Source organism: Amblyomma mixtum, chromosome 3, assembly GCF_055824585.1.
Source record: "Amblyomma mixtum isolate Tamu chromosome 3, ASM5582458v1, whole genome shotgun sequence".
Classification (NCBI taxonomy): domain Eukaryota; kingdom Metazoa; phylum Arthropoda; class Arachnida; order Ixodida; family Ixodidae; genus Amblyomma; species Amblyomma mixtum.
In genome coordinates, this window is record NC_143014.1 from 70,367,468 (window position 1) to 70,392,545 (window position 25,078).

Sequence of the window (25,078 nt, forward strand, 5' to 3'; positions counted from 1 at the left end):
TTTTTTTTTGAGGTTGGGAAGGGGGAGGGGGTCGGATTTATTTATTTATTTATTAAATAACAAGAGTACCGCCTGCTCGAGCTGGTGATGCTTGGCGCCTGATTCATGACATATGTCCACAGGGAGTGGGCGCCTGCATTGGGATTATGAGTAGAAAAACAGGTAAGGAAAGGCGCGGTAGCATCCTTATACACCGAGCGGGTACCTGGACCGCAACATGAAGGAAGGGATTAAGGAAGGAGAGAGAGCAGCAGAGATTTAAAAAAATGAAAACGTTGGCAATAGGGATGAATTTCGCCGTGCGCAGGATTCCTGCGGCTTTTCTAGGCCTGCGTGTGTAGTGCATAATCATTCTTTCAGCGTAATACCATTGGCCTCGAATATAAAACGACCTTCGGGGCGTCTTTAGCGTCGGTAACGCTTGAAAGTGATGCCATTTAGGTCTGTATGCTTCAGTTCTCGTGGCTCGCTTTTCAACGGGCCCTTAATGATAATAAATAAGGTATTTATTCATACAACATACAGTTTGTATCCAGCTCGCATAAGCGTGCGGTCGCTGTGCGCGAAGCTGGGCAGTCCAGCGGCGTTGCGAAACAACTTTACCAAAAGGCCACTGTGACAAGGTTGGGGATCCACGCAAAGCGCACACGTGTACGTAGCACATTTACCAAGAAAGATGTTTATCGCAAAGGAAGAAGAAGAAAAAAAAAACTTCCTCAACTTCCCGAGAGAAAAGAAGAAAAGAATCTAAAAAAAAACTAGACATTTCAGGTGATACTGCTTCATATAAACAGACATCGCCGCAAAACAACTTTTAGAAATAATCACTGTGACAAGGTAGACGGTTCATGCAAAGTTCACACGTGCAGAAAGTACATGTACAGAGAAAGATGTTTATCACAAAGGGGGGGGGGACAAGCGTAACCCATTTTTTGAAAAAATAAAATAAAAAATAAAACAAGGCACTTGAAAAAGACATAGCGTCGGGAATCGAAAACATAGAAATCAGTTACAGTTCAAACAGAAAAGATTATATGCCAACTGGCCAACTGATAGCCACATTTTTAGGAGCTTGTTCACAACTGAAATTCGGAATGCAGCAATCGTACACAAGCAGGTTGAAGTAAAATGGTATATAAAATCTTCGAGTCGTGGCGTATTTAGTAAAGATTCGGGGTAACACATAACGTTCTGTGCACAGAAGAGCACGTGTTTTAATGTTGTCAGTCTTGAAGGCAAAAGAAAAATAATTTTTGCACATGATGTCGAACACACACTGCTCCCGAGTGAAAAGAATGCAGTGATGGGAATGCTGCGCCAATTGCGCCAATCTGCGCCATTTCGATAAAGCTGCTACATGCTGCTCCAAAAAGGGGCCTTTTTGCAAAATTGCGCCAAAGCTGCGCCAAAACGAGCCGTCGCCAACGTCAGGTACTGCCCTGTGAGGGAACTATGCTTGCGACTGTTGTCCGCCATTGAAGTCTGAGAGTAGCCGGTAAAATCCAATACGATCCAGTTCTCAGTCTTCGTCTAGAGTGCTCCGCATGGTGCTCCGTCTACTTCGTCTCTGATGGGAGAGTGTGACTGAGTGAGGGTGTCGTGAACGCGTCACGCTTTCCACCGCGTCCGAGCTCCGAGCGTTTCCGGTGGGCCGGCACCGGAGGCGAGTAGTTGGTGGAGTGGGCCGTGGCTAGGCCTTGGCGCGTCGGTGCGCGCTCTTGCACTTTCCCGCCGCTCGTTCGCCTCGACTGCGTGGTTTCAGCGGTTTCAGCGGCGTCGTGGCGGCGTCACGATGGCGCTCTCGAAACTGAAAGGTAAGCTTTTTCTCGTTTTTTGCGCCTTTTAGTTTATTCAAATGAGTCTTTCTGGACATAAGAGCTGATGAGTCAGTGTGGCGGGGTTCAAATTTAGAAACTGAACATGACTTAACAGTAGCAAATTGAGCGAATGGCGGTGGATGCACGTTGCAGAACCGCGGTAGTTTGAGCCTGCAAGAGAGGGTGCTGTTAATTCCCGGTTTGTTTACTTTTTATGAAAGAGTACTTGTAGTTTTGTGGCGTTCGTCTTACGCTAGTATCAGCTTCGAAAGCCCTGGAGCACGTGGCGTGCTGGGCAGCCGTGTAACGTCGCTCAGTAATTTCATATTGCCATCCGCAGTTCTACGAATTCCGTGGTTGAAATAAAGCTACAGTGACGTCCGGGCTGCCCATAACAACCTTGCGGCACGAAATGCATAAAACTCGCCTGCGACCGGGCCATTCACGCGCTCCTTTATTCACTCGGCATGCGAGGTCGCTTGGTAGTTTCGGATTGTCCGGCTGCGGAGCCTACGGAATGCGTTTTCCTGACATCACTTGGCTGATTGAAAGACGTCCTTAAAGCGGTGCCTTTGCAGCTTGAGCTGAAAGTGTTATATGGATATGAGCACTGAACTCATGCTAAGGAGTTTTATGTAGCGGCTTCTGAAATAAAGTGTATACCGCGGACGTATATGACGCCGTACATTTCTCACGGAGTTGGTGGGCCTTCTGGCCTTCGTGCTCGTGTTGCTGCCGTAATTAAAAAAACTTCCGAGGCGAAAATGAAAGAAAGTTCCACGGAACGCGGTATTTTGCAGCCTTCCGGCTATACGATGAAGCAACAAGCGTCTTCTGGCGCGCCCGCTACGTTCGTACGATTTTGGCGCTGCGCTGACGGCCCTGTCTGTTGTCGAAGCTTGGCAGGCTTCGCGAATTTACGGCGGAAGCTTTCAAAAAGTAAGGGGAAACAAGGTCGTTTTTCAGGGCAGCAATTAACGGGCGGGTAAGGGATACGTGGGAGAAAGCCTCCACCCTTCCTCGGCGGTCGAGGACTGCATGATAGCGCGATCGCGCGCTCAAAGCAGGTGCGCTCTTTGTCGGCGAAAGTGGTACTGCTTTTATAATTACACGTGTCCGGTTTTTAGAATGGAGCTTGCTCTGCCAAACATCTAGACAGAAGCCTTCAATACTTTGCAATTAGTGAGCTGCAAATTTTTGGCACTTTGCTTATTCTGGATTTATAACAAACTGCTCTTTTGTTTTTACGTGTTCAAATTAACGTTTATCCAAATTAACGTTTATTCATCAAATTAGTGCAGGAAAGATTGCCGGTATGTGCAGCTCAGGTGCTCTGAAAGCCCTGAAAAAGCTACTTTTGCAGCTATTAGTGCAACAGCTACAACCTAAGGACGCTGCAGTGAAGGGCTCTGGAAATTTCGACCACCTAGGTATCTTTAACGTGCACTGACATCGCACGGCCCTCTGGAATTTTGCCTCCATTGAAATTTTGTTAAAGTTAATTTTTAATATTCAGTTCTGTATCGAGGAACGTGTTTCTATAACTTGTACTGCCACGTTTGAATGAAGTGTATAATTGTTAACCATGACTGTTGTGGGAAAAGAACCGTAGTGTTTCCTGGGTCTTTATTTTTTTTTTTTAGAATATGTTTAAGCACTCTACAATTATTCTCTAATTTACAGGATCATATTGCTTGCATAACAGCTTTTTATTTCATCAAACTAACATTATTATTTATCGTTTGCAGGACGCAACAGCAAATTTAACTCTGGCATATTGAAAGATGTCGACTGCAATGGAGATTGCTTCGAGGTGTGGTGCAGACCAGGAAAAAGGGAAGAAAATGCTTATTGCATTATTTGTAACCAGACAATCAACTGCTCACAGCATGGTGTCACAGCAGTGAAACGGCATTCACAGAGTAAAAAGCACTTGGAGCTGACCAGCAAGCTTCGGGGCCCTGACGGGAGGCTGAAGAGGCCAGCTGCTGTTCAAGCATCGTTGGATTTTTCATCGACAGGCACGATGACCCATGCAGACCGTGTCACAGCTAGCGAAGCACTTTTTGTTTTGGCATTGACGATAAAAGGTCTCCCATACTCATGGGCGGATACGGCTACACCCCTTCATCGCTTGATGTTTCCCGACTCAAAGGTGGCTAAAGACTTCTCCTGTAGTAGGAAAAAAGTGTCTTACGTTGTGTCAGATGGGCTTGGGCCTTATTTCAAGGGACTTGTGCATGAGGAACTGAATCGTCCTGGTGTGTTTTACAGTATCAGTGTAGATGAAACACCACTGCCAGAACAGCGGTGCCAGCAGTTTGATGTTCTCGTGCGCTACTTTTCTGGTGCTGAAAAAGGAGTAGTGGTCGAGCACCTGCAGTCGTTTCGTTTGGGGAGGGCAACGGCTGATATCCTTTTGAAATGTGTAAATGAAGCCACTGAAAATATTCCTCGAGCAGGGTTTTTTTCATTTTTCAGTGATGGTCCAAATGTAATGAAGTGTTTAAAGAAAAAATTGACCCAGGAAAACGGCCCCTTAATGGAAATCGGAGAGTGCTCGCTGCACAAGGTGCACAACGCGTTTTCATGTGCTCTTGATTCATTTGGTAGTGAAGTTGAAACTGTAGTCAGTGACGTGTATTACTTTTTCAAGACATCTTCGGTGCAAAGTGCCCAGCTCCAAGAAAAACAAGAGGCTCTTGGATTGCCTGAAACTGTGTTTTTGCGTCATGTCAACTGTCGCTGGTTGTCTCTTGTACCAGCCGTGGAAAGACTAGTCGAGCAGTTTTCTGCCCTAAAGAGCATCCTAGACTCCCAGAAACCAGTGCGTGCTGCAGGTAGCATGAGGGCGAGACTAAACAGAAACCTGAATGACAAAAGTTTCTACGCAAAGGCTCTGTTTGTGAAGAATGCAGGTGACCTAGTTGTGGGATTTCTGACGCTGTTTCAAAAGAGTGAACCTTTGCTGCATGTTCTTTATGATGAAATGGTGATGATGTTGAAGAAAATTTTGGGCAGATTTCTGAGGCCTCAGGTGTTCATGTTGAAACAGGGACATGAGCTCGCTTCCATTGATGTCGAAAGTTCGCAGAATTGGAAGGAAAGCATAGTAGTTGGGGCAGATACTGAGGAAGCTATGAAATCTTGGTCTGCTTCAGAGAAAGCTGAATTTCGACTAGGAGCTAGGTCATTTTACATAGCGTGCTCAAAGTACCTTCTGACAAGGCTTCCTCTTCAGAATTTGACACTTCAGCACCTCAGGTGCTTGCACCCAAACACCCACTCCCAGGAGTCTTCAGCAGAATCGTTCAGATATCTTGCAAAATGTGCGCCTCAAGTGATACAACCTAGCCAAGTTTCATCTCTCCTTGATGAGGTGACACTCTTAAGCTCTGAAGCGCTGAATGTGGGCACTGATGGGCCACTTGACAAATACTGGCATAATATATTTATCATCAAGGGCGCTCAAGGTGAGAGAAAATATCCGCTTTTGACTAAGCTTGTCAAGGCCCTTCTTTCGCTTCCGCATGGGAACGCTGATGTTGAGCGAGGCTTCAGCCAGAATACAAGGGTTTTGAATGAGAGGTCGAACCTTTGTCTGGCAAGCGTGAATGGTATTCGCCAGATTATGTCATTTGCCAGAAGGTACAACAGTGACCCATGCCAGCTTTCAATTTGTCCAAATGTCATTAGGGCCGTTCGAGGCGCATCGAAACGGTATGCAGAGCGCATTGCCTGCGAACAAGAGAAGTCGAAAAGGCCACGTGCAGGTGCGGATCCAGTGCTAGCAAGTGCCAGCTTGTCTAAAGCACAAGCGAAACAGAAGGTAGATGAAGCGCAGCACATGTTCAGAAATGCTGAATTGCTGATTGAGCGGGGCATGAAGCTGAAGAACTTCAGTGACATTGCGAGTGGCCAGGCAATATTGAGCCAAGCTAGGGAAAAAATGAATGATAGTGTCTCTCATCTGGCTGCCTTTAATAAGGGCTCAAAGAAAGGAACATAGGCCTGTCCATCTGATATCAGTATTTTTAAAGCACATGCCTAATTCCCTTTCATTTCTCTTGATTCTTGTGCGAAGGGTTGTCATACATGCTTACTGCAATCCAAGATGGTCAGTTCCTTTTTTTCTCGAAAGCAGGTTTAGTTCAGTGGCTGCTCCTGTTTACACTCATAATTTATTTTAATATTTTGAGTACTTCGGTCTCAGTTCTTTGTTGCTGGTGAAGACAATGTTTCTTTGTCTTGCGGTACAATTACCATGGTAATGATTACCAGTGCTAGTCAATATACACTTTGTGTGTTTCTGTATTGCATTGCATTGATGTATGCTGTTACAAATAAACTATAAATTTGTCTTCTAAGCTTTTTTTTTCGGAAATGCCGGCTCTTGCTACAAAACAAGTGACGCTTGCTACAAAGCGAATATTTTCCTGCTACAAGGCCTGCTACAAAATGGTTTTGGCCATTCCCATCACTGAGAATGCCTAATCTGCTCATGATATTTAAAAAAAATTTTCCGTGATATTGGGTGCCCTAAGACTGTTGCGCATTTTATGAATGATGCGATTTAGTATATTTGACTAGCATGCAGAAGCAAATCAGTAAATTGTAATACCATATTTTATGACAGATTCGTCCAGGGATTTGTACTTACACCATTTCCATCACTTGCAGATTACATGAAGATCTTAATGCATACAGTTGTGCGCAGACAGCTCGTAGTCGTTTTGCTCACTTGATCAATTTGTTTACCCCAGGGTAAGGTATCGTCGAAAGTCAAGCTAGGATATTTCACAGTTCTCGATAATTGCAACGAGGCGCAAAACGCAGCGTTGTCAGCTAATGGCATGCAGATAAATGGATTTGTTCGGAATTAGGTTTTTGTGTGCACTAGGAAACAGAGCAGCTTTGTCTTTGATTCGTTTACAAATACGTAGCAGACCAGTTTAAAAGGAGAGTTATATCTTGTTGAATCTTATGCGCTGCTTCATCATACCTTGCACTGGGCAGAGCAAGGGCTGCATCGTCCGCATACAAGTACATTTTTGATCTCAGCGGAAGATAACCCAGCTCGTTTACGTAAATATTGAACAGCAGAGGTCCTGGGACTGAGCCCTGTGGAACCCCGTGTTTCAAGTCAAGCCCTGGACTGGATGAGTTGGCACTTCACGAACTTACCCTGAAATGAAGCCACGCTGTGGATATGGCGAGAATGAACAGTCACCAGCGATTAACTACAAACAGCGCCCTAGAACAGGTGCAGGATATTCGGCAGTTTATGCGCGATACTTTATTCTTTTAGCACTGGCAAGGTATATTTGTTTCAACGCACCTTTTCAGGTATAGATCCCGTTTCGCCTGGTTTTTGAAAAAAATATGTGCGGTGCCCAAACTCGCTAACGAAGTGCCCCATGCACGTATAACGCGTTTAAGCTACATGCGTCAAATGTATGTTACGCTCTCTGTGCTGTGATATGCAGTGGCATTAAGCTTCTGTGCTTCGTGCCGTTCGTGTGTGGGAACCTAGTTGTGATGCGCAAACTCTTCAGGCAGCTTTGGCGATAGTGAAAAAGGTGCCTGTAAACATGTTCTCAATATGGCAAGGTTAACATAAACAAATGTTAAAACATCACTGCTGCGACGCCAAACCTGCTTCTCAAAGTATTCCAAACTTATTCAAAAGACTGATGTAAACTCTGATCCACCCTGCTTCAGTTTTTGTTTGTTAACCGGGAGCGAACGCAGCTTCTGAACAAACTGCTCGCTTATGGCCTTCGGGTAAGTAATGATCCCCCGTAGCCAGTAATGATAATACCTCTTCGAAAGTCAAACAAACGACTACTTCACCTGACTGGCGGTAGTCGCTTTAGACCTTGACACATTCGAAGCTGCAGGACAACATCCCTTCTAAAAACATGGCGATAGGGTGGCGAACACCGGCTATCTACGGCGAGGCGACCAAAAACTGCGACGCTCCGTCGAGCCGCCGAAAGGCGGTTCAGCACACTGGCAGTTCCGTGAGCCGTGCACAAACAAAACGGGCCGAGCGTAGGGTGACGCCGCCGACGCCAAGATCAGATTGGCGCATTGGCGTCGTTACATCCTGTTTTATACGAGTCATCCTATCATCGCGCAGACACATGTTATCGGGTGGTGTCAGCCAATCTGGCCCGCATCGCAGCCGTCGCGAGCCGAGCGACGAGGAGGCCGGTAGGAGGCAATTTCTTCCCAATCTGTGTTCTCTCGCGCGCCTCTTTTTTGTTCACTCGTTTCGTCTTTCCCGAGCGTCCATCGGTCGCGAAGGGAACGCTATCGCGACGATGATCAACTGACTCTGTGTAGCCAACGGCTTTGGGTTGCACCTTCGCCGCCGTGCGCTGTCGTCGGCCCTGTATCGCGAGCGCCTAGCTAAACACCTCCCATTGTAATCAGCGCCAGTTCTCGCTCTGAAGAGTCGGCGGCGCCGAAGAGCGCGCGCTCCCGTCCGGCCTAAGCAAAATGAATGGAAAAGCGTCCGCTTCTTCTCTGCGCCCCCGGGGCAGTTTCTGGGCGGCGTAAGTAGGCAATGAAGGCGCCTCGCTCGTAAACAAGCCGGGCAGCAGCGCGCGGCGGTCGTGGTCGCCCGGTAAATAGCGGCGCCAGCCCCCCCTTCCCTCCATGTTCGCGCCCTCGCGGTTGCGTCGTCTGTTTTGGGCGCTCGCGCCGGCGCGGAGGGCTAGCCGCGCAGAAAACATCGATAACTCTGGCGAGCTGTCAGGTGTGAATGCGTCGATGGACTCTCCCTGGTTTCCGCGCGCTACCACCGTGACAACGCGCTCGCTGCCCCGACTGGGAGTGGTTTATTTTTAGTCGGCGCGCGTTCCCTTTTACTCGATCGCGTGGGTCGGCTCTTTCGACGTTCTCCGCGCGCTTCCGTTTGCTCGCTGCTGCTCGCCGCTCGATAATGGGATGGGTTTCGAGTAAAAGCCCGCTCATCCCGGACACGTGTACAGCATGGTGGGAGAACTCCCCGCTTCCACTCCCCCACCGTGCGCGCTGTCGCTCTGGCCATTTTTGCCCCCTTTGTTTTAGAGCCATTGTAGCTGTGCTTTCTTTGTGCTCTTCTTACCTTTCCTTTCGTGGCTGCTCTTTGGGTCGCACGGTACATAATTGGAAATACAAGACAGAGCTCGAAGTGAAATGCGATAAGCAAGGAACTGCTTGGAGCGAGCGATACTCTTCAGCGAAACGAGCGTTGACAGTTCGGTTTTTCACTTCTTTGTTGCGTGTGGTTTTACTGTGCTATGTGTTATCGTGTTTCTCGTATTATGGGGGCTTTCATTAATGTTTTGGATGAAGTAATATATACCAACACGTTCCCCACGGTGATCACAATTTGTATGGAACGACCCAGTTAGCCACGTCCCCACTGCCACTCCTTTCTTTTATTAATAAGAGCAACGATAATAACGGAAGCCACAGTTGTTGCCCTCCTTCCCTGTAAAAAGACTAGCCCCTCTTACATTTCGCTGGTGAACTGCATTAGATGAAGTGGTCGGTGAGTTGTGCTGCCGTGTAGAGCCGCATTACATCACTCCACACCACAAAAGCATGCAGCTGCGTTAATGGAACCGGTGACGAAGTACACATCATCAAGATTTCTTTATTCGCGAGGGTCCAAACTGCAGAACATCAGCCCCCGCTTCAAAGAAATGGCGCCACTTCTCCCTTTTCTAAGTCGAGCTGAAAGCGTTTCAGGCGGGCATTACATCCATCACTTTGGTCTGATCATACACCAGGTGTTTCAGAGAAGCCCGCCGCTATTTTTTATTTTAAAGTGGGATTTTGACGTAAAGGAAAGGTTTTTGCGGCACAGTAATACGAGTGTGGCAGACGTCAGAAAACAGGCGAATCATGTTAACTAGTAAAGTGATTTACTATGTTCTGATAGTTTACTTTGCAACAATTTTGAATAATAATAATAATAATAATAATAATAATAATAATAATAATAATAATAATAATAATAATAATAATAATTTATTCACAAATCTAGCAAATACAATTATAGAAGTCAGGCTCGCCTAAGCCATCTTTGGGGCTTGTCACGCGAAGCCTGTCAGTCAGCAGCAAGACTCGGCCGCAAAACTGACTATTTTTAGGGAGAGAAAAAGAAAGAAAGCACTAAAAAGAATCCAAACAGATTGCGAACAATGCAATGCAAAGCACTAAACAGGTAGAAACAAGAATTTTCACAGTGGCGCAAACATGAAAATATGCAGCACACAATTATTCTACTCACAATATTTTCAGGTTTCTGCGAGTATCACGTACAGACTCACGGGAATTAATTTCAGGGTGAAGGGCATTAAATATATTAAATAATAATAATAATAATAATAATAATAATAATAATAATAATAATAATAATAATAATAATAATAATGAAACTTTATTTTCGACGCCGAGGAACAACCTTAATGTCTTGGTGCTGGTACACCATACACACTCACAAAAATGTACATTCATTTCCCCACAAATTAAAATAATCAAGTAAAGTAATGCAGCAGTGAAGGCAATAGAAAAAAAGAAAGACGTATCAACTAGGCCTCTTCTTTAGACAAAGGCGTGACAGCGAATAGAAAGCACAACAAAAAAAAAGTGAAAGCAAAAAAAAACAGCTAAAACAGGCCAACCGACATATAAATAACAAACAGAAACAACAAACAAGGGCAGTGAAAACAAACGACGACCTTTCGCAGCAAAATACATTCAAGAATAAACCAATCCAAATATGAAAGAATAAGGTATCTCTGAAATACAAGCTAGAAATACAGTCAAAGACAATAAAGAAATATGATTAGTGAACGCGTTGCAGACAGACGCGAGTGCAAGGCGAGTACAAAGGGCGATTTGACGGGACAGTTTTGTTCGGTACACGGATGGTTAAATAATAATAATAATAATAATAATAATAATAATAATAATAATAATAATAATAATAATAATAATAATAATAATAAACGTTAGAGGACACTGCGGAAATCGCACTGGTGTAATGCGAAAACATTGACGCCTCCTCACCGCCTCTATCTTTGCCTCGATGCCGATTGTGACGTCGCGTCTGACAATCGAATCACATAATTCACCTTAAACCACAGTTAATGCACCTTAGTCTATAACTAATTCGCATTTAATTTACCGTTAATTCTTTTCATTCACACTTAATTCTTAATTTCGATACGATTAATCCACAATTAATCTATTTAATTTATACCAAATGCATTTAATTTGCAATCGATTTATTTAATTAACAATTTATTTACTCTAATTCGCCTTTAATTTATCCAATGTATCATTAAGTCACATTTTACCCACATTAATCCACCCTAATTTATAATTAATTCACCTTAATTCACTCTAATGCACCTTAATTCATCATTTACTACTGGCGTTTCTATAATTGTTATTATTGATTACATTTCTATTAACTCCAAAGCCCCCATCGTTTCACCTCGGTATTCATTTCGGACATTCACATTTCTCGTCGCGTGTGGGCTCCGCCCCCTTTCCAGTCACGTGGGCCAATCACGTGGTACATCATATGGTGTGTCACGTGTTAGCGGGCGCCATTTTGACGTGTTTTCTATTTGTTTCTGCGAGGACCGTCCGTCCCTTTTCTTTTTTTTTTTACGAGCGATGTGGTGCGTGTCTTACACCCCCGTGCGAGAGTCGGTGGGCGGCAGCTGCGGCGGTGCCTGCTGTGCCCCGAAGCAGTGTTCCCGTTTCGGAGGGACGGTCGAGGCTCGGACGCTGGACCGCTCCCACTCCCCGGCGTTTCTTGGAAGAGAGGCTCTCGCACGTGTTCGTCTTTTCTCTGTGTGTTTACGTGTTTTCTGAGCGTATTTGTGTGTTTGTAACTGTGAGAGTGTCAACTTTGATACAGTGCAGATGCCCTTTGTGGGGCCCAGAAGAAGAGCGGAAAACGAGCGAGACGGGTTTTTTCAGTGCGGTAGTGTGTGTCCGAGCGTGTGCGCGTGCGGTTCGTTGAGCGGAACGTTGTTCTTAGTGTGTGTATAAGTAGGCTTTGTACATTGTGTATATATTAAACTTGCATATTCTTAAGTGTAATTTATAGTCCGTCTTTCTATCTACATATATAAATATTCCTTCATTGTATATTAGTTAGCCGAATAAGCTAACATACTTCAGAAGTGGGATTCTTCAACCTGCACGGCATTCTTCAACCTGCACGGCATTCTTCAACCTGCGCGGCATTATCCACCTGCACGGCATTCTTCAACCTTCACGGGATCTTCAACCTTCAAGCCAACCTATGCAAGCGTGAAGAACGACGAGATCGACTACCCCCAAACTCGACGAGTGACGATGCTCCACGGAACAGCGGGACGTGAGTGTGCGAACTAAGCGAATTACCCCGAGCGGTCTGATCACGTTCGTCGCCGAAATTGAACAATTTTGGCTAGGGAACGAAATTTCTGTTTCAAGAATAACTGTGCAGACATTTCAATGTGTACCTAATTTTGTCGAACTGCCCAGTGTTTAAGTTGACGAGATACAACTGTGCGTAATCTTGCTTGTTACTTTGTGTTTTGCGTCTTTATGTTCGTTGTTGTTTTAAGTTTAATTCTACTCGAGCTAGTGCAAATCGCCTCATTTTGTTTGTGTGCTTAACGTGTGTTTGAGAGCTTTCTGTTGTTCGAATCAGTGTGTGACGGATGTGAATTGCTGATTGTTGAACTGTAGTAAAAGGAGAGATATGGCTGAAGGAGAGAGTGCGCCTTCTATGGCAGATTTGTTAAAGATGGTGAATGAGAAGAATGACATTATCAATGAGCTTCTGCAGAAATTAAGCATACCACCTCAGCCAACCGTCTCGACATTTCAGATAATGCCTGACATGAGCAAATCAATCAAAGACTTCTCCGCAGACCGAGACTCAGAATTGGCCAGCGATTGGCTCGAAAGTCTAAATGGGACGGCGACTCTACACAATTGGCCTCCGGAATTTAAGCTCGAGACAGCTAAATCACATCTGTTTGGACCGGCATTAGACTGGTACCGAAGCCGTCGTGCGCGCATCAAGTCATGGAAGGAGTTCGAAGACCTCTTCCGCCGAACCTTCATAAGCCAGTCGAGCGCGGCAGATCGATACCAGCGAATGAAGGAACGCGTGCAACAAAGAAATGAGAGCACGAGCGCGTATTTTCACGCTAAAGTACGTTTGTGCGCCGAGGCCCACCTGGACTTCAGTGAAACGCGTGAGCAGGTGTTGATTGGCCTGAGGTCGAGTCAGCTGTGCTCAATGCTCATGGGGCGCACACACGACGATGAGGACGACCTCATTCATGACATCCAAGATTATGAGAGAGTGGAAAAACAGAGACAGGAGCGACGCGTACATGAGATGGGGTTTGAGACGGGCGGCACACATCCCAAGCGTGTTGCAAGGCAAGGATACCCCGAAGTTCCAAAAGGGCCTACGATGAGGGACACGAGACCGCCCCTCCGGAATGACAAGGGAGAGCCCAAGTGTTACAACTGCAGCCGTTTTGGGCACATTTCCAGGGATTGTCCTGAGCCGAAGCGCGAGGTAACATGCTTACGCTGTGGGCAGACCGGGCACACCCAAAGGCACTGCGGGCAACAGATTACCGTAGTTGAGGAGCCCAGTACTGCACGGCGAGGGCTCCTGCTAAAACATGTGACAGTCAATGGGAAGGTGAAATTAATTGGGATGGTGGACACCGGCAGTTCAAGCTGCATAATGCGTGCTTCCGCTGCTGCCCGCTGTGGCGTTGAACTCAGGGCCGAGAAAAAACCGCTTTACGGGTTTGGAAACACAAACACCCCGGCTGCGCGCACCATTGGAACCTGCAACGCAGACCTTGAAGTAGATGGCGTCGTCGCGAGGGCTGCCCCTGTTCTTGTCGTCGCGGACGAGGCGCTATTCATTGATGTGATTATAGGAAGGACCTTCACAGAACTTCCGCATGTCACGTATGGAAGCGCGGACGGTTGCTTTCGTTTTTGGCACAGGAATCAATGCCCATTCACTCACCTCGAGGCAGCTCCGGCAGGGCGGCTGCGGCTCGTGACTTCGGAAGACGCCCAGCTTGAGGGTGAATCCGTCAACTGGGTTACCCTCACTACACACAGCGACCTAACGGGACCAGTTGTTGTAAGTCGTTTGGGGCAGGACGTGCTTGTCGATATGGTAGGCGGTGAAGTCACGCTGCCACTCTGTCCGATCGACCGCGGGAGAACGGTTATCAAGAAAGGACACCTTTTTGGGCGTGCGGTGCCGGTTGACATAGCCGAAGCGGATCGAGGGTCCCCGAGCGATGTGGAATTAGAGGAAGGGAAGGAAAAGAGCGAGGAAGTGCGTTTGGTTTTAGAGAGACGACCAATTCTTGAGCACGAGGTTGACGTCGGAGAAAGCGTCACCGCCGAGCAGAAAGCAGAGCTGGTGAAGCTGCTCAACGACTATCGAGACTGTTTTGCGATGAGCCTCGAGGAGCTGGGATGCACAGACGTGCTCGAGATGGACATCCAGAAGGGAGGAGAAGTTCACCCCGGAGAAAACAAGGTGCGAGCGATCTCAGAGTTTCCCGTTCCGACAAATGTTCATGAAGTGAGAAGCTTCTTAGGGCTGACGGGCTTCTTTAGAAGATTTATTCACAGGTATGCGCTCATCGCTGAGCCCTTGACACGGCTAACAAAAAAGCACGCGGAATTCGACTGGGGAGAAGAGCAAGATGAGTGTTTCTCAATGCTGAAGCGTTTACTTACAACTGACCCAGTTCTTGCCCTGTACGACCCGAATGCAGAAACAGAGCTTCACACGGATGCCAGCTCAAAGGGACTGGCAGCCATGCTTTTGCAGCGAAGGGAAGGTGAGGATAAATGGCGGCTTGTGTATTGCGTGAGTAAGAAGACGACCGAGGCTGAAAGCAATTACCACTCATCAAAACTGGAGCTGATGGCCATTGTGTGGGCTGTCGACAGACTGCGGTCCCTTCTATTGGGAATACATTTCACCGTCGTGACAGACTGCCAGGCTCTCGTGTACCTGAACGCGCAACGCACGCAGAAGCCACAAATCGCCCGCTGGTACGACCTAATTCAGGAGTTTGATTTCTCTGTGAAACATCGACCGGGAACGCAGATGACGCATGTGGATTCCCTCAGCCGAAACCCTCTGGAACCTGCCGAAGACACCTTGGGTGCAATAATGGATGACAAGCTGGAGGTATTTGCGGTTGGGACATTTGACGACCAGATACTGACTATCCAGAGAGGTGACAAGGAGCTGAGAGAAATAATCAAGATTTTAGAGAAACCGAAACAGGAACGCACGAGGGAAGAAACTGCAAGGGTTGACGGCTACGCACTCTACAACGCTAAACTTGTGAGAACCGACCGTGGAAGCCAAGTTGGCAGGTTCGTCGTGCCAAAGTCGATGAGGAAGGCAGTCGTTGTGAGGTGCCACGACCTGCAGGGACATTTTTCAACTGACAGAACGGTTGCAAAAATCAAAGAAAAATTTTGGTTCCCTAGAATGCACCGATATGTGCGGAGGCATATCGCTCAATGCTTTGAATGCATTTACAACAAAGTGCCAGGAGGAAAGAGACCAGGACTTCTTCACCCTATCCCGCCCGGAAGGCGACCGTTCGAGGTCTTGCATATGAACCATCTGGGGCCTTTCGTGAGGAGTAAGAGGAAAAATCAATTTTTGTTGGTTGTCGTCGACAACCTGACCAAGTTTGTGAAGATATTCGCCACACGAGACACGTCTGTGAAACCTGTTCTTCGCGCTTTCGAAGAACTAATATATGAGAGAGGACTACCGGCGACGGTGATAACAGACCGTGGGAGTTGCTTCACATCAAAGGAGTTTGAGAAGTTTTGCAACGAGAGGACAATAAAACACGTTCTGAACTCCACTCGCCATCCCCAGGCAAACGGACAAGTGGAAAGGGTTAACCGCACTGTGTTGCCGGTCACCACAACATTGATTAGAGATGCTGACCATCGTGACTGGGATCAACGGATAACGCAAGCAGAGAGCTTCATGAACAATGCTGTAAACAAATCCACGAACAAAACGCCGTTCGAGCTACTGCATGGCTACAGGCCAGACTTCTACGCTGCAGCCTTGCAACAGTTAAACGCAACCACAGATCCGCGTGAAGACCCCAACGAACTTGGGGCTAACGCTAGAGCTCGGATTTTGAACGAGCAGCAGCAGAGCAAGCAAGCTTACGACCGCCGACACTTCCCTGCAAAGCTCTATGAAGTGGGAGAGGTGGTTTTTATGAAAAGAGCGCCTCAGCAAACAGGAAAACCGACGAAAACACAAGTGAGATACCGAGGACCGCTTGTTATAACTGAAGTCCTGCCGTCGGACACCTATCGAATTGCTGACTTGGAAAGACGAGGCAAGAAACAATTTGCGACGACTGCGCACGTTTCGCAGCTGAAGGGATGGCCGATGACAGACAGCGGCACCAGAGATGACGACGACAGTACTTCGGACGAGGAAGATGAAGATAACGCGTGCGATGACGCGGGAGAGACCTGCTTGAGTGCTCGACCGCAGAGAACGCGACGACCTCCCGAAAGGTTTCAGCCAAACTAAGGAACCAAAAAAAAAAAGAGAGAGAAAAAACTACCTGAACGAGGCAGGAAGTCGCATTTAACCAATGTTTCGTCTTTTTGTGCATCTAAATGAGTGTTGCTTATTACCGTGTCAACAAAAAAAGTGTTTGATGTCTGTACACATACGTGCATTGCAGTTTATGAAATTTGTACCCCCCTGTGCTTGTTTGAGTGTTTTTGAATTTCTTCTTCTTCTTTTGCGTGTGCTTCCGTTTAACGAGGGCGTCAAACAAGTCAGGATGCCCGAGTGTTAGCGGGCGCCATTTTGACGTGTTTTCTATTTGTTTCTGCGAGGACCGTCCGTCCCTTTTCTTTTTTTTTTACGAGCGATGTGGTGCGTGTCTTACACCCCCGTGCGAGAGTCGGTGGGCGGCAGCTGCGGCGGTGCCTGCTGTGCCCCGAAGCAGTGTTCCCGTTTCGGAGGGACGGTCGAGGCTCGGACGCTGGACCGCTCCCACTCCCCGGCGTTTCTTGGAAGAGAGGCTCTCGCACGTGTTCGTCTTTTCTCTGTGTGTTTACGTGTTTTCTGAGCGTATTTGTGTGTTTGTAACTGTGAGAGTGTCAACTTTGATACAGTGCAGATGCCCTTTGTGGGGCCCAGAAGAAGAGCGGAAAACGAGCGAGACGGGTTTTTTCAGTGCGGTAGTGTGTGTCCGAGCGTGTGCGCGTGCGGTTCGTTGAGCGGAACGTTGTTCTTAGTGTGTGTATAAGTAGGCTTTGTACATTGTGTATATATTAAACTTGCATATTCTTAAGTGTAATTTATAGTCCGTCTTTCTATCTACATATATAAATATTCCTTCATTGTATATTAGTTAGCCGAATAAGCTAACACACGTGGTACCGAACTTCCGGCGCTTGAAATCTCGCGCCCTTCACAGCCCGAGCAAGCCCACTTTTGGTCACTTTTTTTACTCTAATTAATTAACTAATGATCTGATCGGCACCAAAATTCTTGCGCCGCATCCTCACATCATCCTCCTTCGATTATAGCGACTTTTGAGACGATATCTCTTTATAGTTTCCCACAATCGCTGCGGACACGATTTAGATGCCAGAAAGCCGTCGACATAGCCTAGTAATGATTTGGCGTTAATAATTTTATTGCTAGTTTTCATATTACATTTTCAGTTACAGGCCTATCAAAGCCAAAAACGTCTTGAGAGACTAGACCCGGCTGAATCCGCGAATAGGAAATAAACCAGACAAAAAAAAAAAAACAATTCGAAGATGGGTTTTTAAGAAAACGCAAGAAGAGAAAAATACCAAAAACAATTATTATCCATGAATTTGGGCGCAAGAAACAAAGAGAAAATGAAACCAAAAACAGGAACGCAGGAGAACAATGCGGTCATTGCATGTAGTACAGGAAGTATCATAAGTGCAAGATTACAAAAGCAGAGTCGAGAAACACACAGAATTGACCTTAGATAATCATATTTACACAGAATGCACATGAATGCACTAACATCGCGGCACAAAGATAGAGCACTGAGAAGGAAAAAAAATTGCTGAGGCTCAGCTTGGCTAAGCCTGGGGAATGCGAAGCATATTAGTGGCTAGGCTTGGTAATACATGGCTTTCCTTGGTTGAATACTTGGTCATTTTAATACAACCACTAGAAGCCTTCGTCGTGGGGGAAGACAACGGCATGGCTACAGCGGAACGCCGACTAACCCCGAGACGCGCGTTGGGTGAGCGCCTGGATTGCCACGGAAGCCGCGTCTGGCTGCCCGGTGGAGCGAGCGTTTCACCTACACCGAGTGTGAACGCGCGTTCGAAATGCGCTGGTGTGACGGCTAGGGGTCCCACGGCGACGGCGCGAGGTGGAGGCCGGCTCTCTCATCCGATGTCACGTGGTGTGACGTCACGGTGTCACGTGGCGTGACGGCTAGGGGTCCCACGGCGACGGCGCGAGGTGGAGGCCGGCTCTCTCATCCGATGTCGCGTGGTGTGACGTCACGGTGTCACGTGGGGGTCCCACGGCGACGGCGTGAGTGGTAGCTCTAGCAATATGCTTCGCATAAAAAAACTACCAAAATATCTGTAGCAAGTTTTTCGGTTTATATTTAGTCTGTTCAGAGGATCTCATTCGGAAGGCTATTAAAAATTTTTCCCATGTAGGCACACCTCCTCGTTTGGACCATACCTGGTAGAGCTGCGCTGTACAACATAACGTTGTGTTGCGTGGCACTTTGGGAGCAGCGTCTCTCTTTAAACTCTGTATTCCAGAAAAGTCTTAATGTAATAGTTTGGTTATTAAAAAGTGATTGGAAAGACGACAGACGTGAGGACCTAAATATGTTCTCACCAAGGGCTGGAGTAGAATTATGAGCAATACTCTCTAAGATACTTCTTAGTAACCGATTTGTTTGTTTTTTCCAACGAGCAGGACAGTGTGCAAGGACAGTAATTTCATACTGCAGCAAACTCTAAGTCACAGCATGCGCGGTATTTTGTTTTAAACTGCAGTGGAGCTTAGTCGGCTGAGAAGATAGGCTAAATGATATTGCCAGTTCATACTACTGTCAGAGAGTACACAGAGATATTTTATTGTGTCTGCATATTCAGTGGGACTGCACTGATACGGGGAACACACTGTTGTGTAGGAATAACGGTATATGAGTTACTGCGGTCTTCGGGGGATTTATAAAACATATAATTTTACCCTTACTTGCGTTTACAGTCAAGTAGTTACCGTCGAACGATTTCAATTCGGAGTATGCATTTGCCTGTAATAAATTTACAGAGGTCTTGGAGCTCATGCTCAGGTGAAGTAGAAACAAAATGCTTAAAAGGGGACGTTATATGTGAAAAAAGGACTGCTCGAAGTGGGCCATTATGGACATTAAATATAAATGAAGAGATAGAGTTTTCCGATATATCAAGGTGAGGACAAAGCAAACTAAACAACTTTTGCATTCTGTCCAGAGGGGAGAGTGAGTGTAGAAGCGCAGAAACTTGGAATGGTCTGAATTCCCTTATGCTCTTTCGCGGTACACGCAAAAGCACACGTGCTGGGAGCTCAGGACACAGAATGTGACCATGAAGAAGTTTATACAAGGCAATTATATCTGCCCTCGCATCACGGCAGTTAAGGGAAGGGAGCTGCAGTCAGTTGCTCCGTCTGGAACCAGAGCTGGAAGTTGTGCAAGAGAACGGATTTTGTGATTTGCGTAAAGGCTTTAGCTGAACTCTGTCGATTTTGTCAACGTTCGACTTGCAAGTGTCATTCCAAACAACACACGCATACTGCAAAAGCGGCAAGCACATGTACAGGTAGAGCTTTAAGGAACTCGGGGCTCGGAACTCTCTCGAAATTCTGCAGATAAAACCGAAGAGAAATGGAGCGGTAGTTCGAGACATCAGATTTGTTTCCGGATTTGGAGACAGGAAAAACACGTGCTGTTTTCCACACGCGGGGAAAGGCAGAATTTTTCAGTTGTTAAATATCGTGGATAAAACGGGGACGAAGATAGTCCTGAAGGCTTTTATTACGGCGGCGGGAACGCCATCAAGTTTAAGGGACAAAGATGGTTTCAAACGTTTACGGCACTCACTTATCAACTTCTTGTCGCAAAGAAAGGAATTAGGTGCACCAGCTGGAAAGCATACCGAATCGCAACGTGGAGAGTTGTACACGAAGGAAAAGTGTTGAGCAAAACTGTCAGCGACATTCAGAATTTCATTCCCGTGAGAGTGAACTAAGTGAATACGCCTATCAGATTTATTCGACCGTTTGCGAACGCATCGCCAGAACTCAGTAGGTCCATTAGAGGCACTATACTCCGAAGACTCAATATAGCAGTCAAGATCCCGCTTGTACAGGCGTTTGCAAAGGGAACGTAGGCGACGAAACTCATCCGACCATGTATCAAGCTCAGGGCGTTTCGCTTTATGGTGGGCTCGCTCCTTAAGTTTTAGCGCTGTTTTAGTGCTATAATAATAATAATAATAATAATAATAATAATAATAATAATAATAATAATAATAATAATAATAATAATAATAATAATAATAATAATAATAGTAGCAGCAGCTCAGATAGTCACCTGATTTCAGTCAGAAACATTTTAAACGCGATTACCATGGTTGCTGAGCGCGGTTTTCGCATTGCGGCTTTCGAATTGCGCTAGAAATGTCCCCAATTTGTTGAGCCTCAGCGGAGAGCGTAATCGCGTTTGCGAAATGCTAAGAACTGATATCGCTGTTATTAACTGCCGGCTACAAATTTCTAATTGCAATAAGGCGCCTACTTGTAATAGTTAAAAAGTTAACTATTAGAATTTAGTGAATCCCTTCACTAGTTAACATTATTTCCCTGTTTTTAACTTCCGCCAACACTGGTATTTCCATGCCGCACAAAGCTTCTGTTTACCTTTTGAACAAAAAAAAATTAAAAAAAAGTACTGGCGAATTTCTCTGAACCGTCTGGTTAACCTCAGGCGTGTCTTCCCTTCCGGCACTCGGGGGCACGTCTTAAACGACTCAATTCGCGCTTCCACAACAGCCCGCTAACTTTTTTTTTTTTTTACTCGCTATATAACCTGACTAGGGGAAAGGCAGTAAACCTTACTCTACTGGACGTCCGAGGCGTTCAGCAGTGGCCCTCTTTCTCCGGCGAAGGCAAGGACGAGCAAGAACCCGAATGAGGCGCATAGCGCCTGCCTCATCACGGGGCTGCTCCCATTAGAAGCGCACAAGGCACGCGAGCCGGCATCAGCCAGCGGCAACCAACGCGTGTCGGCACCAGCATCATGGCTCGGTATGGCGCTGCCGGTCTGCCTTGTGTAGCCTGCTGCCTGTGTGAGCGCCGCCAGTAACGAGCGCGCGGGCGTGGAATTCGAGAGTAACTAAGCGAGCTTTGAAGAGCGCCCGCCGCCGCCGAGGTTGTGTCCGTCCGCGGACCCTTCCGGCGCGCTCGCAATTCGGGTGAGTCATTTCTCTCAACCCCCCCCCCCCCCCCCCCCCCACCACCGCCACCACCACCCGCCTCGTTTCTTCCCCCCCCCCCCCCCCCCCCCGGGAACTGAGCTTTGGCAATGTCACGCCCATCGTCGCGGCCATTTGCTGACGTCTCGCACGCGTTGGACCCCTGCCACCGCTTGCAGCCGTCGCTGTCTCTTGGCTGCGGCTTGTTTTGTGGGCCGGGGTACTCTGCGCGAAACGGGGCGCATGCAATTGCTTCCCTGAAACAAAGAAGCTTAAATAAGAGGCTCGAGAACACCGCGCTGCGGGGAGTGTCAAAGTTAATTAGAAAAGAGGAGAAAAACAGAACGGTGATGCGAGGTCCTTTGCGCCCGCTTTTTTTGGCGACGTCGTTTTATCCCTGGTTGAGAAACCTGGCCGAGTGGAGAATCCTGCTCCTCGCCCCCCCCCCCCCCCCCCCCCCCCCCACACACACACACACACACACTCCTTTGCTGCCTCTTCAGTAGCACCGGCTGTGGTTCACTTCTCTATTTCCCCATCTCTTCCTTTTTCTTATGTGCCGCATTTAGTTACTACACCTGAAGTATGTGCATACGGTCAGAGGCGGCTTCCCTGCTCTTCCGCAGGAGCATGCAGAGTATTCAACAGGAGGTTATAGCCTCTCTGATTCGCATAGTGCGCGTTCTTTCTAGTCTTTTCTTATCCACTTGGGCTGTTGCTTCATCTAGAGAACTGCCTGCTGGTGGCGGTAAATATGAGCTACTGCCGCAAGACATCACTTTAGGGGACCATGATTCAGAGGGAATTCTCGACATTCTCCTGTGTGGCACGGGTAGAGCGCATTGAAGCTAATTAAGAACTGTTTATTAATATCTACTTTTCTAATTTAATGTCTCTCTCTCCCTCTCTGTTCGTGGGTCGCGGCACTTAGTGGGCATAGCTTACACACACCGTGCCAGCTTTCCAGTCTATACGTCCTGTATCACGGACTGTAAAGACGTATATGGTGGCCGCGCCCGCAAGTTTTTCAGGCACACTGAATAATAAGATACATTATTCATTGCGACGGTGAAAGTCAACGCTGTGCCTAGTTTCTTCTCTGGTTACTATTACTACATACCGAGCAGTTTCCAAGGCAATGTGAAGTTAACACCCACGCTCGTTTGGTCTTGTGCTCCAGCACGGGCTCAGGAGAAACGAGGAAGTTATCCCACCCTGCGCTTCTTAAAACCGCGCTGCCTGCAGCGCATTCCAGCGCTGCCATCTACAGCGTGTGTCATAATCTGCAGTTGCTGCGACTTGCGAGAGGCCCCCGGCGTACGTTTTCTTTTTATCTGGCAGGGCCCAGCGGTTTACGCAAAGAGAATACATCCACGGGCCGCGGCTTACTCCCGCGCTATAAACGCTTGTGTTTAGGAGGTGCTCTTAATGGGGGTTGCCTTCTTCTCGGCTGTTGCCACACGCTTCTAAAGACCAGGGGACGCGTCCTGGCGCCGCCCCAGAGCCGTAATGCGGCCTGCTTAGGCCGCGCGCTTACGGTGCCAGGGGGACCGCTCGAAATCGTGTGGTGTTTCGGGGTCGTTTCGGTGGCCAGCGTGGCAGGATGAGCGCGCGCTGCACGAAGTCATAAACCCAGAGCGCCTCGCGGGCAAAAGTCAAAGTGAGGAGGGCGAAGTGCCCGGAACTGAATGAACGAGAAAGAGCGGCGTAGTCCGCTACGGGGAGCGTATCTTTTTGCTCGATGATAGCCCGTGTAGTTTCGCAACGCACGTTTGTCTCAGATATCCCCTGCTACTGGGGCGCATATGTGTCGACAATTCTGTGTCGTTCAGAGAACAGTGCGCTTCTGCTCAGCGCTAGATGCATGCGGCAAAAAAATTTTTGAAGAGGATTTGTTGGACATCATTCGTGCGCGGGCTCAGCATTCTCAGCGAACAAACGGTGTTGGTGCTGTGTACAGTCTTTGTCAAAAGTAACCAGGCTGCACGCTTTTCTTACCAGATGTATATTCAAGCTACAAAGGCAGCCCTCAAGCTCTAAATCTCTGTATGGTAAGAAGAACCTCTCTTCTCACCTTCAAAGAACTTTTTGATCTTTTTGATCTTTAGGGAAGCCGTGAGGGCTCTGTTATACGAATGAGAAGCAAACCATGGAGCCTGGTTACTTTTGACAAAGACTGTACGTTACGGAGCCATGTTTAAGCAGTTCGGGTATGTGGCGCGCCTCATACGTTTGAATTCTGTTGACACAGTCAGGCCGCCCTCAAAAGCGTACGCTATTAGCATAGCCTGTACTAGCATAGCCTACCAATCGTATGCTATAAAACGCCTGCCGCGCATATTTAATCATTATGATTTAACCGCCAGCACTTAAGCGTTCGCCACTAAGAAACGAGTTCGACAACATCGTGAAAATTTTCTCGCTTCGAGTATTTTTCCTCATATTTTCAGAACGCTTTTTACTGTTTTTACTAGTCTCCATACTGAGATTATTAGCGGCCAAATCGATTTCCCAGTAACCATTTCTTTGCAGAGTCCTGTGTTTCTTTCGTCTAATTGCGCCATCACATTCCCTGTGTTCGAAGGGATTGCTTAGCGTTTTGTAAAGCGCTGGTGTTTCCGACACTATCCAAAACCACCTTTCCTGTGTCTGGTGACGCCGTAGAAAAGACATCGTCATTATGCATTGAAAAACATTTCAAGGTATTATTAAAAAAAAAGAACAGAATGCTTGTTCTGTACATCTTAGACGACTACTTAAGTGGTTTTTGTATTGCTGTTCTTCAGTTTTCGAGACTATCTTGATACAGTTTTGAAGCATTGTTGTTCAGTACGTATTCTACTCCCATGGTTTTAATCCGCGTGCATTCACATTTCGTACCTCTACATCTGTTTGTCTCAATTTCGAAAAAAAAACGTGTTCATCGGCTCGCGTTCTTCCAGTCTGCATTTAAGGCAGGCATGCTTCATCGGTAATCGAAAGGTGTGCGCTGAACTGCGCTGTTTGAGCTTGCCGGCCCGGTGTTGCATTCATGTAACACAAAAAAGGGCATAAGTTCGACTAATATCGGCAAACCTGTTCCAAGTGTTAACATTGCACGTCCACTTTGGAGCTGCAGTCTGACCACAGGTGAACTAGCGGGCTGTGAACACCATGCACTGCGTGCAGGGGAGCTTTTGACGTAAAAAATAGAAAGCACCGATGTCTAATTTCGTCCACGTACAGCCATTGTCAAAAGTAAAGAGTCCAAATGGTCAACTTTCGGAGGGGCGAGGACGAAAGTTCTTCTCTCTCACAAGAGATGTGGAACGCGGGCGATGCACAATGAGCAACACTGCATGATCCATAAGCAAACCCTCTAGGCTCTATAGACTTTCGACACAGGCTGTATCAGTGAGTTGCCTTTTTTTTTCTCCCACAGTAATGACATAGACCACGGTGGACGGATAGATGCGGTCAGTAAACACGGCGCATTTCTTCACCCATGTACTTTCGCAGGCAGGTACGCCGTCTGGCTAAAATCGAATCTGGGTGCCCCGTGGTACCACTCGAAGAAAGTCTTAGAGCTCATATCGGTACGCCTATGGAAATCAGTTTAGTTTTATAATCTGCATGATGCCGTGAATGCAAAGCGGAAGGCTCTCAACCTTCATGGCGTT

General features: G+C 47.1%; 1 protein-coding gene and 1 long non-coding RNA gene across 2 annotated transcripts in view; both read left to right on the plus strand.

Moving 5' to 3' along the window:
* Positions 1-25,078, plus strand: part of LOC149350536 (uncharacterized) — a 197,311-nt gene that overhangs the window by 91,800 nt on the left and 80,433 nt on the right. The gene's annotated exons all lie outside the window — the stretch shown is intronic.
* Positions 1,299-6,178, plus strand: LOC149350537 (uncharacterized). Its single transcript, XR_016290390.1, has 2 exons — positions 1,299-1,814; positions 3,566-6,178. It is a non-coding gene; the product is annotated as an uncharacterized LOC149350537 (long non-coding RNA).